Here is a 15,521-nt window from a genome sequence, read left to right as displayed (position 1 = left end):
TCTCCAACTTTCTTCCTTGTACCATTTTGCAGGTGAATCAAGATAAATTCTTTCCATAAGTCTCCTACTCATTGTAAGAGTAATCACAGTTGCCAGGAAAGATGCTTTAAGACTGTGATTTTAAGAGTATGAATCAGTGTCATACCTACAGGCAAAGTAGCCTAGCATGGCAATTCCTCATTTAAAATACACCCGGGGCCGCCTGGGTGGCTCACTTGGTTGAGTGTCCTACTCTTGGTTTCGGCTCGGGTCGTGATCTTATGGGTTGTGATCTCGTGGGTCGTGAGATTCAACCCCAAGTTGGGCTCTGAGGGGAGTCTGCTTGAAGATTCTCTCCTGCCCCACCCCCCACTTGTGCACTCTCTCTCTCTCTCTCTCTTTCTAATAAATAAACAAATCTTTGCAACATTTCCTTTGTCATTAGTTACTTCATTCACTGGAGAGCACTTTTGCCTAAAACTGCAATATATTTTGTCCTAGTCAAATCAAACAAAGGTTTACTTTGAGGGAGTAGCATTTAATTTCTTGTTCCTGGGTACAAGAGGAAGGGGAGTGTCTGTTGCTACTGGATGGTGGTGGTGGTGGTGGTGATGGTGGTAAGGGTGTGATATGTAATTGTTTTTCATATCTAGTGGCCTCCTTCCCCACTTTGGTAACTTCCAGTTTCTTCCTTCTGGGCTACTCCTGATTACTGTGGACGAATGATGCAGACTCTTCTTGGTCTTCTCTCCCAGGGTGGGACACATACATCTCCAAACTGAATATAACCACTGCTTTTAGAATCTTTTGTTATCTGTGATTAATAATCACACTGTCATTTTGTACAGGAGTCTTTGTTGTCATTTCTTAATAGTCTCTAATACTTTAGGGTTGTGAGACCTGTACTACAATTAATTTTATCTTTGTTTAATTCATTATTGTATGCTTGTATAATTTTTTCCTTTTTTTCAGCTTTATTGAGGTATAATCGACAAATAGGAATTGTACGTCTTTAAGGTGTACAACTTGATGTTTTATTTTTTTTAAGATTTTATTTGTTTATTTGACAGAGAGCAAAAGTAGGCAGAGCAGCAAGCAGAGGGAGAAGGAGAAGCAGACTCTCCACTGAGCAGGGAGCCTGATGTGGGGCTCGATCCCAGGACCCTGGGATCATGACCTGAGCCGAAGGCAGACGCTTCACGGACTGAGCCACCCGGGCGGGCGCCCCTTGATGTTTGTATATTATGAATAGATCACCACAATCAAGCTAATTAGCATATTCATTATCTCACATAATTACCATTTTCTTTCCTTTTTGGGGTAAGAATACTTAAGATCTATGCTCTTAGTAAATATCAAGTATACAATATAGTACTGTTAACTATAGTCACCCCACTGTACGTTAAATCTCTAGAACTTATTCATCTTGCATAATTGAAACTTTGTACCCTTTGACCAATATCTCCCCACTCCCCATGACCCCCAGCCCCAGCCCCTGGCAACCACCATTCTACTTTCTGCTTCTCTGGGTTTGACCGTTTCACATTCCACATATAAGTGAGATCATGCAGTATTCGTCTTTCAGTGGCTGGCTTATTTCAGTTTATATAATATCTTCCAGGTTCATTCGTGTTGTCACTAATGACAGGAAGTCCTTTTTTAAAGCTCAATAATACTCCATTGTATATATACACACCACATTTTCTTTACCCATTCATCCATCAATGGACACTTAAGTTGTGTCCATATCTTCGCTCTTGTGAATACTGCAGTGAACATGCATGGGAATGCAGATATCTTGTTGAGATAATGATTTCGTTTCCTTTGAATATATAGTCAGAAGTGAGATTGCTAGATCATATGGTAGTTCTTTTTTTAATTTTTTGAGGAAACTCCATACTATTTTCCATAATGGTGGTACCGATTTATATTCCCATCAACATTGTGAAAGTGTTCTCTTTTCTCCACTTCTTTGCCAACCCTTGTTATCTTTTGTCTTTTTGATAATAGCCGTTCTAAAAATTGCACAATGATATTATGAGCCAGGATGTAACTAAGGAAGTTACACAAATCAAGGCTAAAAGCTCTCAGCAGAAGAGAGGAGGGGAAAGGGTAAAAGCAGGGAAGGAATGTGTTTTGTTTTGCAGACCCAACAGTTCCAGCCAAGGAAATGCCCAGCTAGGTGTTTCACCTGATAGCCCCTTGCTAGGTGTTTTGCCTGATAATCCCTTATATGAGCCAGTTTGAGCCAGATTGAAGCTGAGGACCTACACAGAAACCCCCGAGTTTTTTTTTCTTTTTTTTTTTTTAAAGATTATTTATTTATTTATTTGAGAGAGAGAGAGAGAGCACGAATGGTGGGGAGGGGCAGCCATGTGTCCCAGATTACAGAATGTTCTTAAATTAACTTTTTCAAATGTATCCTCATAGGGGATATGTTATTATGGCTGTACATACCCAGGTGGCAAACATACATAAGACGGTCTTACAACCAAAGACAAAATGGGCTAATATGGAAAAAGACATGGACTATACAGAGAAATAACTTTTTACTTTGATACATGAAGTGAGAAGATGGGCCAGAGAATTACCATGGCTTATGAAGAGGTGGGTGTAATTCTTCAGTTTTGTGAGAGCTACATTTTTAATTCTTTCCCTCTAAGTAGTTGATGATTGAATAATGTATTGATCCTTCACAGTTTCTACTTTATGTTTATAATAAAAGAAGAAAAAAGTTGTTAGACAAGGCAGAAATGTGTGGTTTGTGTGTTTAGAGGCAGTGGAAAAAAGAAGGGTCTCTGCATCTGCCTAATTAAGGAAGCCTTCAAGGAGAAGAACACCAAGACAGGCCCCTAATGGTTTTGTTGTTAGTTGTCATACCTTTTTATAACATTTGTTGTTAGTTGTCGTACCTCCGATGCTTGACTGATTGTAAGTAACCTTGCACACACTGTGGAAAATAAGCAATTTTGTTCTACTTTGTAGCATGAGAAGAAACACAATTATTTCCATTGTTTTATTTTTCTCCTAATTTGACTTTTAAATTATATTATTTTTGCCCACCTCAATTTAAAAGGTAACACAGGCTAAAAGTAGAAAATGTGGAAAATACAAAAAGCCCAAATGCAAAGTGAAAAATCTACCATATTCTATTCATCAAAAGAAATCCACTGTTAGTACTTTGTTGTAAGTTTCAGATAACTATTGGCAAATGATGCTACATATCAATCAACTTCGAAGTCTCAGCAGTTTGCAGCAACAAATATTTATCTTTCCACTCCTGGGTCTGTGGATTGGTTGGACTGATTTTGGCTGGACTCAGTTAGGTTTGGCGCCAAGCCGCAGATGGGGTTAGGTCTCCTTCATGTGATTTATTTTGGGGCCCCAAATAAGACTGAAGAACTGAAGGGTACTACAGTTTTCCAGGGTGATGATCTGATGGGATGTAAGCTGGGCTGGGGAACAGTGGCTGGGTCTGTAGGTGAAACAACATTGGCCTTAGGTTGATAATTACTGACACTGAGTTTGTTATCGTGTTCTTTCTACTCTTGTATATGTTTAAACTTTTACATAGTAAAAGGCTAAATTTGTATCCAGAATACTGCTTTTACTGTTAAAAGTTTCTTTTAAACCAATCTTTAATATCTATATACTGTAGAAGTAGTAGTAGTTGTTGTTGTTGTTAAATACTCTACATCAGTTATCTAGTCTGTGATCCTCTAATGGTCGTGAGCTACTCTTCAGACCAAAGGGCCCATCAAAGGTCCAGCAATTTGTATTGAAGCTCCTGACTTATATTTGTTTGATTCACTGTATTTTACAGTAATAGAGCTAGACAGATCTGTGGAAAGTGTTTTAGTGGTGGACCCATCAGGATCACTACATAAGCCACTCTCCCCTCCACCTCTCCCAGGAATAATCATATCCAAAGTAATTCTATGGTTTGTTCATACCCCATCTGCTACCCTATGTTTTTACTACAGAATCCCAGAGTTTGTTGGCACTATAACTAGTCATTCCGTTCTGCTAAGCCTCAAGAGAACCCCTGTAAGTGGGGACTGGGCCCTCTACTCTGACCCAACCCTACTCCAACTACAACTGCATCAAGGAGATATCGAGTCCTTAATGAGGGACTATATCATCACACGGTCTTCCAGTCTGAGCTCTAAGGAGCTCACAGCCAGTAGGACCATATCTCCTTTTTCCCACATGCAGAATCCTATAGGGCATCTTGTTTGTCATCAAACATTGTAAAATCCCACAGACATTTCCACTGATGGGAACCTCAGTCATAAGATCAACAAGGGTCTGCCTCCAAATCCTATCAGGATTTCATCCATAAGAATAATTCTACCAGTGGAATGAAGACAGCATTCATAGAAAATTTGACTAGCTGGATATTCTAAGTTCTTTGATTTGTGAAGCACCTCTAACTCTCAAGTCTTCTACCAGACACAGGTGAATCAATATGTTTAATCAGTAGTGAAAGTTACTTTCTTTGTAGTGCTAATAATTTAACTATTTGTTTTGGTTATCTACGGTTGCACAACACACCGCCCCAAACCTGTAGCACTGAAAGACAACAAACTGTGTGTTATGCTTTCGGGTTCTGAGCATCACGTGTTCAGACAGGACACAGCATACATTGCTCATGTCTACTCTGATGTCTGGAGCCTCAGTTAGGAAGACTTAAAAAGCTGGAATGTCTTGAAAGGCTGAAGGCTGAAATCATCTGGAGGCTTCTTCATTCATACATCTGGCACCTGGGCTGAGACAACTCCTGAGCTGGGCTCAGCTGGGACCATCATTCATGCACCAGTACTTGACCTCCCTCCAGCTTGGCTTTTCACAGCATGGCGGCTGGGGCCCAAGGGGGAGTACCCAGTGAAAGGACTTACATAGTGTGAGCAGTCTAAGAAAATTGGGGCGAAGCTGTGAGGCCTTTTAGGACCTAATTCCAGAAATCACTCGGTATCATTTCTGCCATACTGTTGGTTGAAGGAAGTCACAAACCTACCAGAGTCACAGGAGGAGACATAGAACTCACCTCTTGGTGGGAGGTGTTTCAAAGTGTTTTGGGGCATGTTTTAAAACCACCACATAGCTTCAGATTTCAGTGGGAGCTCCTGTGCCTTTGGAACTCCCCAGGGGAGGTGCTTTGCTATGGGCATGATAACCAACATGTGTGCATCTTAACTGCCCTCTGACACTGAAGTCTGAACAGAACGCTTTAAGAGTCTTTCTTTTTTTCCATAATGATCCCAGCATTCTTTCTCTGAAACAAAATGTGTAGTTCAACCATCTTACTTGTGTTTTCAGAACTTTTTAAGGGTTCAATTTTCTTCCACGTCTCTGGAGCATTTCAAATATATCACTGGTGTTGACGGTAGGGAAGGAAATGTTTCCTCTGGCCATCCAGCCTCCATTTTCTCATATTAAATGGATAAGCCAATTTGGGTTCTAGTCCTTGCAGAGCAGAACTGAAGCATTTTTGACACCCCTCCTGCTGCAGTAGCCACACGAGGCCCCTGCACTCTGTGTCCTCACTGGCTGGAAGTAGCCAGAGAACTACCCCGGCTCCCATCCTATTTCTTTTGGCTGCTTCTATTTCATCCCTGGCGCCCTTCTTGTACCCATCCTTGGCCCATTTTTCTATTAATATCTTTGTATTTTTTAAGTAAATCCTGTTTTTTACATCTACATAGCAACACTTTGCTTCATTTTGAAATGAAACATGTTTTAAAAGTTTAACTTTCCACTTTCATTTATTTTTATTTTTCTGAAGCTACAATTTTCACAGTAAACATATCTACTTTTATAATTTTAGAAAATAGGCACACACCCAATGAGGATGGCTACTATTAAGAAAATAACATGTGTGGGTGAAGGTATGGAGAAAGTGGAACCTCGCGTAGCTCCAGTGGAGAAAATGATGGTATTTCCTCAAAAAATTAAAAATGCAAGTACCCTGTGATCCAGCAATTCCACCCTTAGGTATAGACACAAAAGAATTGAAGGGACTCAAAGAGATATTTGCACACTCATGTTCATAGCAGCATTTGTTTGTTATACCTGCCAAAAGGCCAAAGCAACACAAGTGTGCATTGACTGATGAATGGGTAATCAAAGTGTGGTACATATTCACAGTAGAATATGATTCATCCTTAAAAAGGGAAAAAATGGCACATGCAATGACTCGGATGAACTTTGAGGACATTATGGTAAGTAAAATAACCCAGTCACAAAATGGCAAATACTGTGTGATGCCACATATATGAGGTACTTAGAAGAGTCAGATTCAGAGACAGAAAGCAGAGGGTGGTTGCCAGGGGCTGTGGGAAGGGAAGACTGGGGAGTTATTTACTGGGTACAGAGTTTCAGTTTTGCAAGATGAAAAGAGTTCTGGAGATTGGTTGCACAGCATTGTGAATATACTTAACACGACTGAACTGTATGCTCAAAATGGTGAAGATAAAACTTTTATATTGCCTCCTTCCCCTTTGCATTTACTATGCCCGTCAGATCTGGTGTCCGAGTTACACTAGTGTTCTTAAAGGAGTTGGAAAGCTTTTAAAAATCTTTTACAACACTTGGAAATAGCTTATGAATTGTATGTGGTTTGAAGGAATCATTCAGGTTATTCTCTGGCTCCCTTCCTCCTAGCCATCACTGCTAAAATTCATCTCTCACACATTCCCTGCCCCCAGCTTACTATAGACCCCATTCCTTCCTGCTCTTCTTTTCCCATTGCCCCTGCTTTCTATTTCAAACCATTTCCACAGCTGGGACGGACTGGGTTTGGGATGATGCCACATCTTCTTTTGGCAGAAGAGCAGGTCCTATGGAGTAAGGGTTGGGTAAAGGTGCTCAGCACCCCTGTTAACCTCTCATCCATTCTTCCCCTCACAAAAGAGCCAGATTTTTGGCCTCTATCCCGTCTCTTTCCCTTCCTCCAGAGACCTCCACCCTACTTTTGAAGTGTTTGGTTTTTGCCTTTGTGTACCCTTCTGCTCTTGAACTCTCTAAGCTTAATCAACTCTAATCTCACCTTTATGTTTCCCTACTGGATATAAAAGAAAAACAGGGAGCAGAGAGAGTGGGGACTGGGAGGGAGAGCTTAGGGAGGAGCCCAATAACTAGATTCCCCATTGTCTGTAGAAATCTTTAGAGAGCCCAGAATGGGTGTGTGCGAGCTACAGTGGCAGGAAGTGACAGTGATGTGTCACAGCCACCACTCTATAACGCATGACTTGGCAGCTCTCTATGAACTACTGCAGAGAGCCTTCCATTTGGATGCTAACCTGCATCCTTTCCCCAGTCGATCTTCTCTGTGTTAGCCATTATTCCTTTGAAAATGCAGATCTAATTATGACTCTCTCTCCAGCTTAAGCCCTTTAATGGCTTCCTATTACTTGGAAGATAAAGACGAAAACCTCTAACTTGCCTTCAGGGCTCTACGGAGTTAGCATCTGCCCAGCCTTCCTGCCACACAGATAGTTCCTTACCCTAGCTCTTGGCTGAATAAAGACCTCCACCCTCTTCTGGTTTCTCAAGTTCCTCTCTTATTCTCTGTCTGGAACCCCCTCAACTGACTACCTCCCTTACCTTCTACTACCACCACCACTGCCCCCAGCATATACACAAACCCCTTACCCTTGAACTGAGTAATTCCTATTTTTCAGTTCACATGTTTAAGGAAGCCTTCCCAACTACTCAGAGTATATCAGATTCCCTGTTGTACGCTTAGAACTCTAGAATAGTGTGCCTGTTTTTAGTGCACTTACAGTATTTTTATATATTTGTATGATCATCTGGTTTATATTTGCCCTCCACCCTAGACTGTAAGCGCCATGAAAGCCACAGGGGCATTTGTTTTTTTTCAGATTTTATCCTGGGTGCTTAGCTTAACCCTGCACAGAGTATACAAAGTCAGCTTGACAGATCTTGCAGGAAAAATAAAGGCTGCTTAAAGGCTAAAGAGGACATATTGAAAGAACACAAAAGCTGGTTTCAAAAAGACAAATAACAATAATGAATCATAATTTGTTGAATAAGCAAAGATTCATGAGTCCATAATGATACTCAAAAAAGCAGCAGATGGGGGAAAAAAGCCGGAAGTGGTGTAGAGGGGACAAAAGGTCTTATTTATAGTGGAACGTCGGCTAAAACATGTGGAAGGAATGGTAGCATTAGAATATTGCTATTTGCAACCACTATTGTAATAACTGATTACCATGGAATGTTAAAACCATCGGGTATAAGTTTGTAGGGGAACAGGGTAGTCATATGGTCTCATAGGTTCACCCTACAGATTATTTATTTATTAAGTATGAAGGAAAAAGATACTTTAAAATGAAGAGTTCAGGTGGGTGCCTGCATCAGAGAAAATGGGACAAATTGACCTGATCTTCCTGATGGGATGCAGTTGGAAGCATACAACATCATCAATATGGTATTCTTGCTAAATATTTAAGATGAATCTAATCATAAGGAAGCATCTTTACCTTTGACGTATTCTGCAACACACTCTGGCCTTTTCACGTTTGTCATTGTCTTGTAAAAAGGAGGGAGATTATTCTAGATCATGGAGAGTAAAGAGACAAGTAAATGCAGAGTGGGGTCCTTAAAATAGGTATAAAAGAAATTTTGCATAATTGGAGAAATTTAAATACGGATTATAGATTAGGTAATATTAATGTATCAATGTTAAACTTCTTGAGGGTAAAATTATATCATGGCGAAGTAGACAAATACCCTTGTTTTTAGGAGATGACAATGAACTACGGGGCTTCAGCAGGGGAAGCTGGGGGATAGTAAATGAAGCGCAATGTTAACATCTGATGAAGGTATGTGGAGAGTATGTAGGTGTCATTGGACTAATCTATGAACTTTTCTGCAGGTTTGAAATACTTTCAAACAAAAGTTGGGGAGGTAAATGTTAAGACAAGATGGCTTTAAGCCTGTTCACTAAGAGGGCTTGCTGAAACTTCCTTATCCCTAGATCAGATAGACTTACCTTGTCCTAGTCACCCCGTGACAACCACAGGCTTCTCCCAGCTCCTGTTCCCTGTACCCCTTGCCACAGGGCCTATTATTATAAAAGTGGTGGTTCAGAGTAGCGGAACAGATTTGGTCAACATTGTGGGCAGGCAGATCCCAAAGAAAACCCAACAGGGCTCACTGTTCAGAGAAGTTCCAAGGCCAGAAATATGCCTCCAGGGCAATGTTTCTCAAACTAGACTGCACATTAGAATCTCTTGAAAATCTGATACCCAGGCTGTTCATTCCCAGAACAACTAAAGTGCAAGGTATGGAAGAGGAATCCAGGCATCGGTAGTTTTTTTGTTTGTTTTTTAAGGTTTTATTTATTTATTTGAAGAGAGAGAGCACAGGAGCGGGAGGAGGGGCAGAGGAAGAAGCAGACTCCCTGCTGAGCAGGGAGCCTGATACGGAGCTCGATCCCAGGACCCTGAGATCATGACCTGAGCGGAACCTACTGAGCCACCCAGGTGCCCTGAGGCATCAGTAGTTTTTGACGCTCTCCAATTGATTCCAGTGTGCAGACAGGTTTGAAAACCGCTACCCTAAAGAAGTCTGTCTACATGGGAATAGGATTAAATGAGGACTGGAGTATTCACTCCCGACATCAGTCAGAGAAGAAAAGCAACCCACCTGGGACCCCCAGGTTGTGATAGGATGCAGGCTTAGAAGCGAAAAACTTTTCTTACTAGCTTTAGCAGCTATTTTGTAGACCTCATGGGAATTTCTGCATGGACAATCATGTGGTCTACAAATAAAAAACTGTTTTAGTTATTCTTTCTAATCTGGATGCTATTTGTTTTTGTTTGTTTGTTTGTTTATGTATGTATTTTGCCTCGTTACACTAGTTAGAATCTCCAGTAGCACAATGTTGAATAAAAATGATGGGAGCTGGGCGCCTGGGTGGCTCAGATGGTTAAGCGTCTGCCTTCGGCTCAGGTCATGATCCCAGGATCCTGGGATTGAGTCCCGCATCGGGCTCCCTGCTCCTTGGGAGCCTGCTTCCCCCTCTGCCTCTCTCTCTCTCTCTCTCTCTCTCTCTGTCTCTCATGAATAAATAAATAAAACATTTAAAAAAAACTGATGGGAGCAGACATCCTTGTCTTGTTGATCTTGCAGAGAAAGTGTTCACTCTTTCACCATTAATTATGATGTTAGCTGTCGGGTGTTCATAGATTCTTATTAAGTTGAGAAACCTCCCTTCTATTCTCTGATTTGTTGAGGGGTGTGTGTGTGTGTGTGTGTGTGTGTGTGTGTGTGTGTGTTTAAATCAGGAATGAATGTTGGATACGGTCAAATGCTTTTTTTCTTTTCCCTTATTTAAAAAAAAAACTTCTAAAAATGGAAATTTCCAACATAACAAGTCTTCTGGATTCTCCCTCCATCCTCTACTCTCCCTCTTCCTTGCAGTTGCAAATACCTGCTCATTGCAGACTCTCCCACATTCCAGATTTTGCTGGTTGCAACCCCCCATGGTCTCCTACCCTCTGCATTTCCTGAAAATTGGTCGCTGGATCGTAACAATGAGGTGTGCTCAGGTTTAGGTTCTAGGCGGTCTAGCCTCTTGTCCCTTCTCTGCGGAGCATCTACTTTCAGGGGTCCTGGAGTCAGGACTGGCCTCTGTGTTTTCATAAGTTTTGAGGGTTCCGGAGTGTGGACAGGCTGGGGGGCCACTTCAGAGTGAAATCTGCATGGACACTCTCCCTCCTATTCCCTCCTTGGATCTTGAATAAAAACTGTGCATTTGATAATTTATTGTAAAAAACAAAAGAAAACTAAACTAAACATTGTCCCATTGTTAATTCCAGGCGCAACCTAATCAGAGATTTTTCCAGAGAGAGCTAGATAAGAAAATGTGGTCAAACAGGTTTGAATGTCTAGAAAGTCTCTCTTTAATTTTAAATGAAAAGTCACAAATGGTATATCCAATCAAGCTGGAAACTGAATGCTGCGTTTTGTCCACTAAATGAAATCCTTTGATCCCTTCCCGCTCCATATTCATAGTTGGTGTTTGGATTACCATGTAGATGGACTAAATTCCTAGCAATCTGTGAGTTGGCTCCTGTTCCTTTTTGGTTTGGGGTAAACTCCTTGTTTCTTTCTTTCTTTCTTTCTTTCTTTCTTTTTTTCTCACACAGCCAAAGACCTGTGACAATTATTCTTGGGGGGTGGAGACCAGAGGGGGTGTGAGAATGTCGGCACGGGTGCTGGCCATGTTGTTTCTTGATTGGAGTGCTGGTTGCAAGGGTGTGTTCAGTTTGTGAACATTCCTCAAACCCTCTACAGATAATGGGTGTGCTTCTGTCGTACATGTTACAACCAATGAAAAGTTGAGAGAAAGAAGAAAGGAAGGAGAGTGAGAGAAAGGATGGAGGGGTGAAGAAGGGGATCTGTGTCAGGAATGAAGAAAAGAAAAATACAAAATATAAAATAATCATCATTAGTAAGGACAAGTGCTGAAAATGATTTTTTAAAATAGGTATCCAGGCTAGTTTCAGCTTCTTGACTCTGAAAGAAAAGAAAAGCGGCGGTGTTGTAGGCAAACACAATAGCCCTTCAAGAGGGCTCAAGCTGTACAGACAGCCGGCCCCAACCCCAGCTCACAGACCTTCCTTGCTCTGCTACAGCTCTGCTACAGCTCCTGCCGCGCAGTCTCGTTTTCACCCCTGCTCTGGCTTCCAAAGCCTCACCCTGCCCCACTTCTCCCTTTCTGGGCTCTCATGTTCGTTGGTGGTCCACAGGGCTTGGCCACCAGCATCCTCTGCTGCTGCTGCAGGAAACACCCCGTCAAAGAGCTTACCTGGCAGTAAGCACGACTTACAAGTGTGCGGCAGTGAGACCTGGCAGCCATGTTTTCTGAAACTTCTGCCCATTCTCCCCCTCCTCTACTTTTCTGGTAAATTGAATTCTCCTTGTCTATATTAACTGCAGTTGCTATCTCACGGGCTATTTGTAATGAATCTTTTTAAAAGGCAGATGATGGATGTCATCCTAGTTTTGAGATGTTTCCTCAAAGTGAGCTTAGGTGCTACAGGTCAAGACAATTGATCTGCTGATACTGGGGTTTATCATTTGACTACCTGGGAGCTACCCAAAAGTTCAGTAGCATGTATTGATTTGTAATTCTGCTGAGGCTAGAACTGGAATCTGATGCCTTTGCAGTAAAATGGAAGAGAAGGTCTTTGATGGAGGTCCAGAGCTTAAGCCTACAGAGAGGGAACCGAGAATGGGACAGGCTCCTAATCAAGCTGTCACTGACTCAGGGCAGGCTGGGGAAATAAGGTAAGTGAAGTGGCAGGAGTGGGCAGGGAAGCCTAGGTTCAGGGGTGAAGCAGCAGGATTGAGAGCCAGAGAAAGAGGTCAGTCAGAGTAGTCAGCCCAAAGGGCTGAAGTGGGACAGTGGAGAAGCCCTCTGTTCGTTCTATATTCTTCCTTCCTCAAAGTCCTCATGTACCTGTAGGGCTCCAGCATACCCAATTCTATTTCCCCCACCCTTTCGATCTAATATTTTCTTTTTTTTTAAGATTTTATTTATTTATTTGACAGAGACACAGCGAGAGAGGGAACACAAGCAGGGGGAGTGGGAAAGGGAGAAGCAGGCTTCCCACTGAGCAGGGAGCCCAATGCGGGACTCGATCCCAGGACCCTGGGATCATGACCTGAGCCGAAGGCAGACGCCCAACGACTCAGCCACCCAGGCGCCCCTCGATCTAATATTTTCAACCACAGGTCACCCCTATTTGGATGTTTCACTGCCAGTCAAATGCTGCTTGTCCAAACCCCAACTTCTTTTGTCCTTTGCTGTTTAGGAGGAACAGGTCCAGTGACTCAGGTGAATTCTCAAATACCAGTCAATATTTTCCCCACGATGTGCATAAACATGAAGGGGAAAGAATGTCAGAGGCATATTGAGTGGGCGAATCCTAGCTGGTGCCTAGGCTCACTTCCAAGCTGGATGACATGTTCTTAATCCAGCCTCCAGGCGGGGGGAAGTTTTAAGGTTTTGCCTCATCAAAACTAGTAATCTGCGCAAGTCACGGATCTCTGGAGTCACTGGTAAGGAGTCAAGCCATAAAAACCAATGGAATATAGATACCTGTATGTACCTCTGTGGGAGGAATCCATAAAACTGAATTTTAAACAAGCTACTGTGGTGATTCTTATGAATAGTCAAGTCCCTTCTCTTTGTTCCTTCTTGCTTACCCAGACAAAGCCTGTTTCACTGTGACTAATGGTGCAATCTTTCTGCCAGTCTTCTAGGTGACATTTAGAGCCACATCTGGCTTTTTCCCCTCCCTCATCCTTTGTGGGTAACCATTCACTAAGTACTGACATTTCTACTATCCCCTCTCCTGCCATGTAATAGCTAGAACAAACATTAATCGAGAGCTTGTGTATACAAGATGTATCAGTTTCCTATTGTCATATTTGGAATTACAATACATTTAATGATTAAAAACAGCACTGGTTTATTAGCTTATTAGCTGGGCAGAAGTCTGGAGTTGGGTGACTGTGCTCTCTGCTCAGTGAATTAGGTGTTGGAAGCCTGAAATCAAGACCTCAGCCAGGCTGATTTCCCCTGTGGAGGCTCTGGGGAAAAATCTGCTTCCATGTTCATTCAGGGTGACAGAATTCACTTCCTCTTCGAATCTCTGACTTCTGCCACCAGCTGGAGAAAACTCTCCTCTTAAAGGGCTCATGTGATTAAGTCAGGCTCATCTAGATAATCTCCCTATTCCAAGGTCAGCTGATTTGGAACCTTAATATCATAGGCAAATTCCCTTTACAGCAGCACCTGGGGTCGTGTTTGACTGAAAAAATGGGGGGAGTAGTAGATACACTGGGTCTGGGAATCTTGGAGACCATCTTGGAATTCTGCCTACCGTGTAAGGGAAGCAGAATTCTAAGAAATCTGCGTGTATTTCCTTAAGTAAGTCTTTCAATAGCACTATGAAACAGATATCACTGTTATTTCCTTTTTTTTTTTTTAATTAGAAACTGACACACAGGAGAAGAGTCTTGCCCAAGGTGACACAGTTGTTTTCATGACACTCCACTGCTCTTGGATTTTCATGTCTGTATTCATTCAACTACCTTCTAAGTGGCTTTCCTGTCTCCATGATGTTCTTCCTTGAATTTATTCGATATTCCTTGGCCAGACCAATGTTGGTTAAAATTTTTTTTGTCATCAAGTGGCTTTCCTAGATACAAAGAATTATAGTTAGCGATAGCAACAAAGAAGCCCTGTCCTGATGTGCGAGAAACTGAACTTATGCCCAAATATGAGAATCCAATATGAGAATCCATTCAGCTGTATCCTTGGCAAAGGTTTTATTATGCTAACTTAGAACTCTAATGGTTTGATTGTGAAGTGGCAGGAGGTGTGTGTGTGTGTGTGTGTGTGTGTGTGTGTGTGATTATAACACAAGGCACTGGGTATGGATTGTGTCTTCTCAGAAGGGAGGAGTGAGTGTGGATAATTCTTTAACAAGACAAAGCAGAATAGTAGGTTCAGGAGCAAATTTTATAGGTTATACTGAAAATATAAAAGTTAGCTCTTATACTGCAGAGTATACGCATGTAAGACATATATTTAGAGGCAGAATGAATTGAATGAATCTTTAGGAGACGAATAACTTATGAAGCTTAGTTTTACTTTCTCGTCCATTTACTCCTTCAACAAGTACTTGTCGAATGACACCATGTGCCAAGCTTTGTATCAACCACATTTATTTATTTTCTCCTAGGGTATTGCAAGCTTCCGAACTGGTTTTCCTGCTTTCACTCCACACCTACCCCCATGCCATTCTGCTACCTACACAGTGGCCAGAGAGATGCTTTAACCTATTATCTTGACACACTCTCAAAGCTTTCTAATACATTTTCAGCCAATTCAGAGTAAAATCCAAATCCCATGACCCATAATGTGACCTAAAGAGCTCTTCTCCTCTCTGTGTCCAAACCCATTTCCTCCCTCTCCCTTTCAGTCACTCTGCTCTAGAGAACACAGGCACAGGCCTCCTTCCCATGTTCCCTGGGCGTGGCAATCATGTGTTCACCTCAGGCTTTCACAGGGGCCATTATTCCATCAGCTTAGAAGATCCTCCCCCAGTTACTCTTTTATTTGACTCAGATTGTTTACTCAAATGTCACTTCCCTGGCCACCTGAGCCGAAACAGCATCCCTGTCCCCACCATCTGCTCCTTTTCCTTCTTCTACTTTTCTTCCCAACACTCAATTACCACCTGATAAGCTATATATACTTTTGTGTTTAGTTGGCTTGCTGTCTCCTTCCTTACTAGGATGTCAGCTCCTGGGAACAGAGACTTTGTTTTTTCTCCTAAAATATTCCAGTGACTGAAACAGTGCCCGGCACATTGTAGGAACTCAGACATAGTGAATACGTGAATGAATGAATATAAATCTCTATTTTTTGTGGTATTTTTAAAATGCTGAAATAAAAATATGATTTAACAGTTCCAATGAAATAGTATGGTTTTACA

The sequence above is a fragment of the Zalophus californianus genome, chromosome 5 (assembly GCF_009762305.2).
Source record: "Zalophus californianus isolate mZalCal1 chromosome 5, mZalCal1.pri.v2, whole genome shotgun sequence".
In the NCBI taxonomy this organism is placed as follows: domain Eukaryota; kingdom Metazoa; phylum Chordata; class Mammalia; order Carnivora; family Otariidae; genus Zalophus; species Zalophus californianus.
This window is presented reverse-complemented; position numbering follows the sequence as displayed.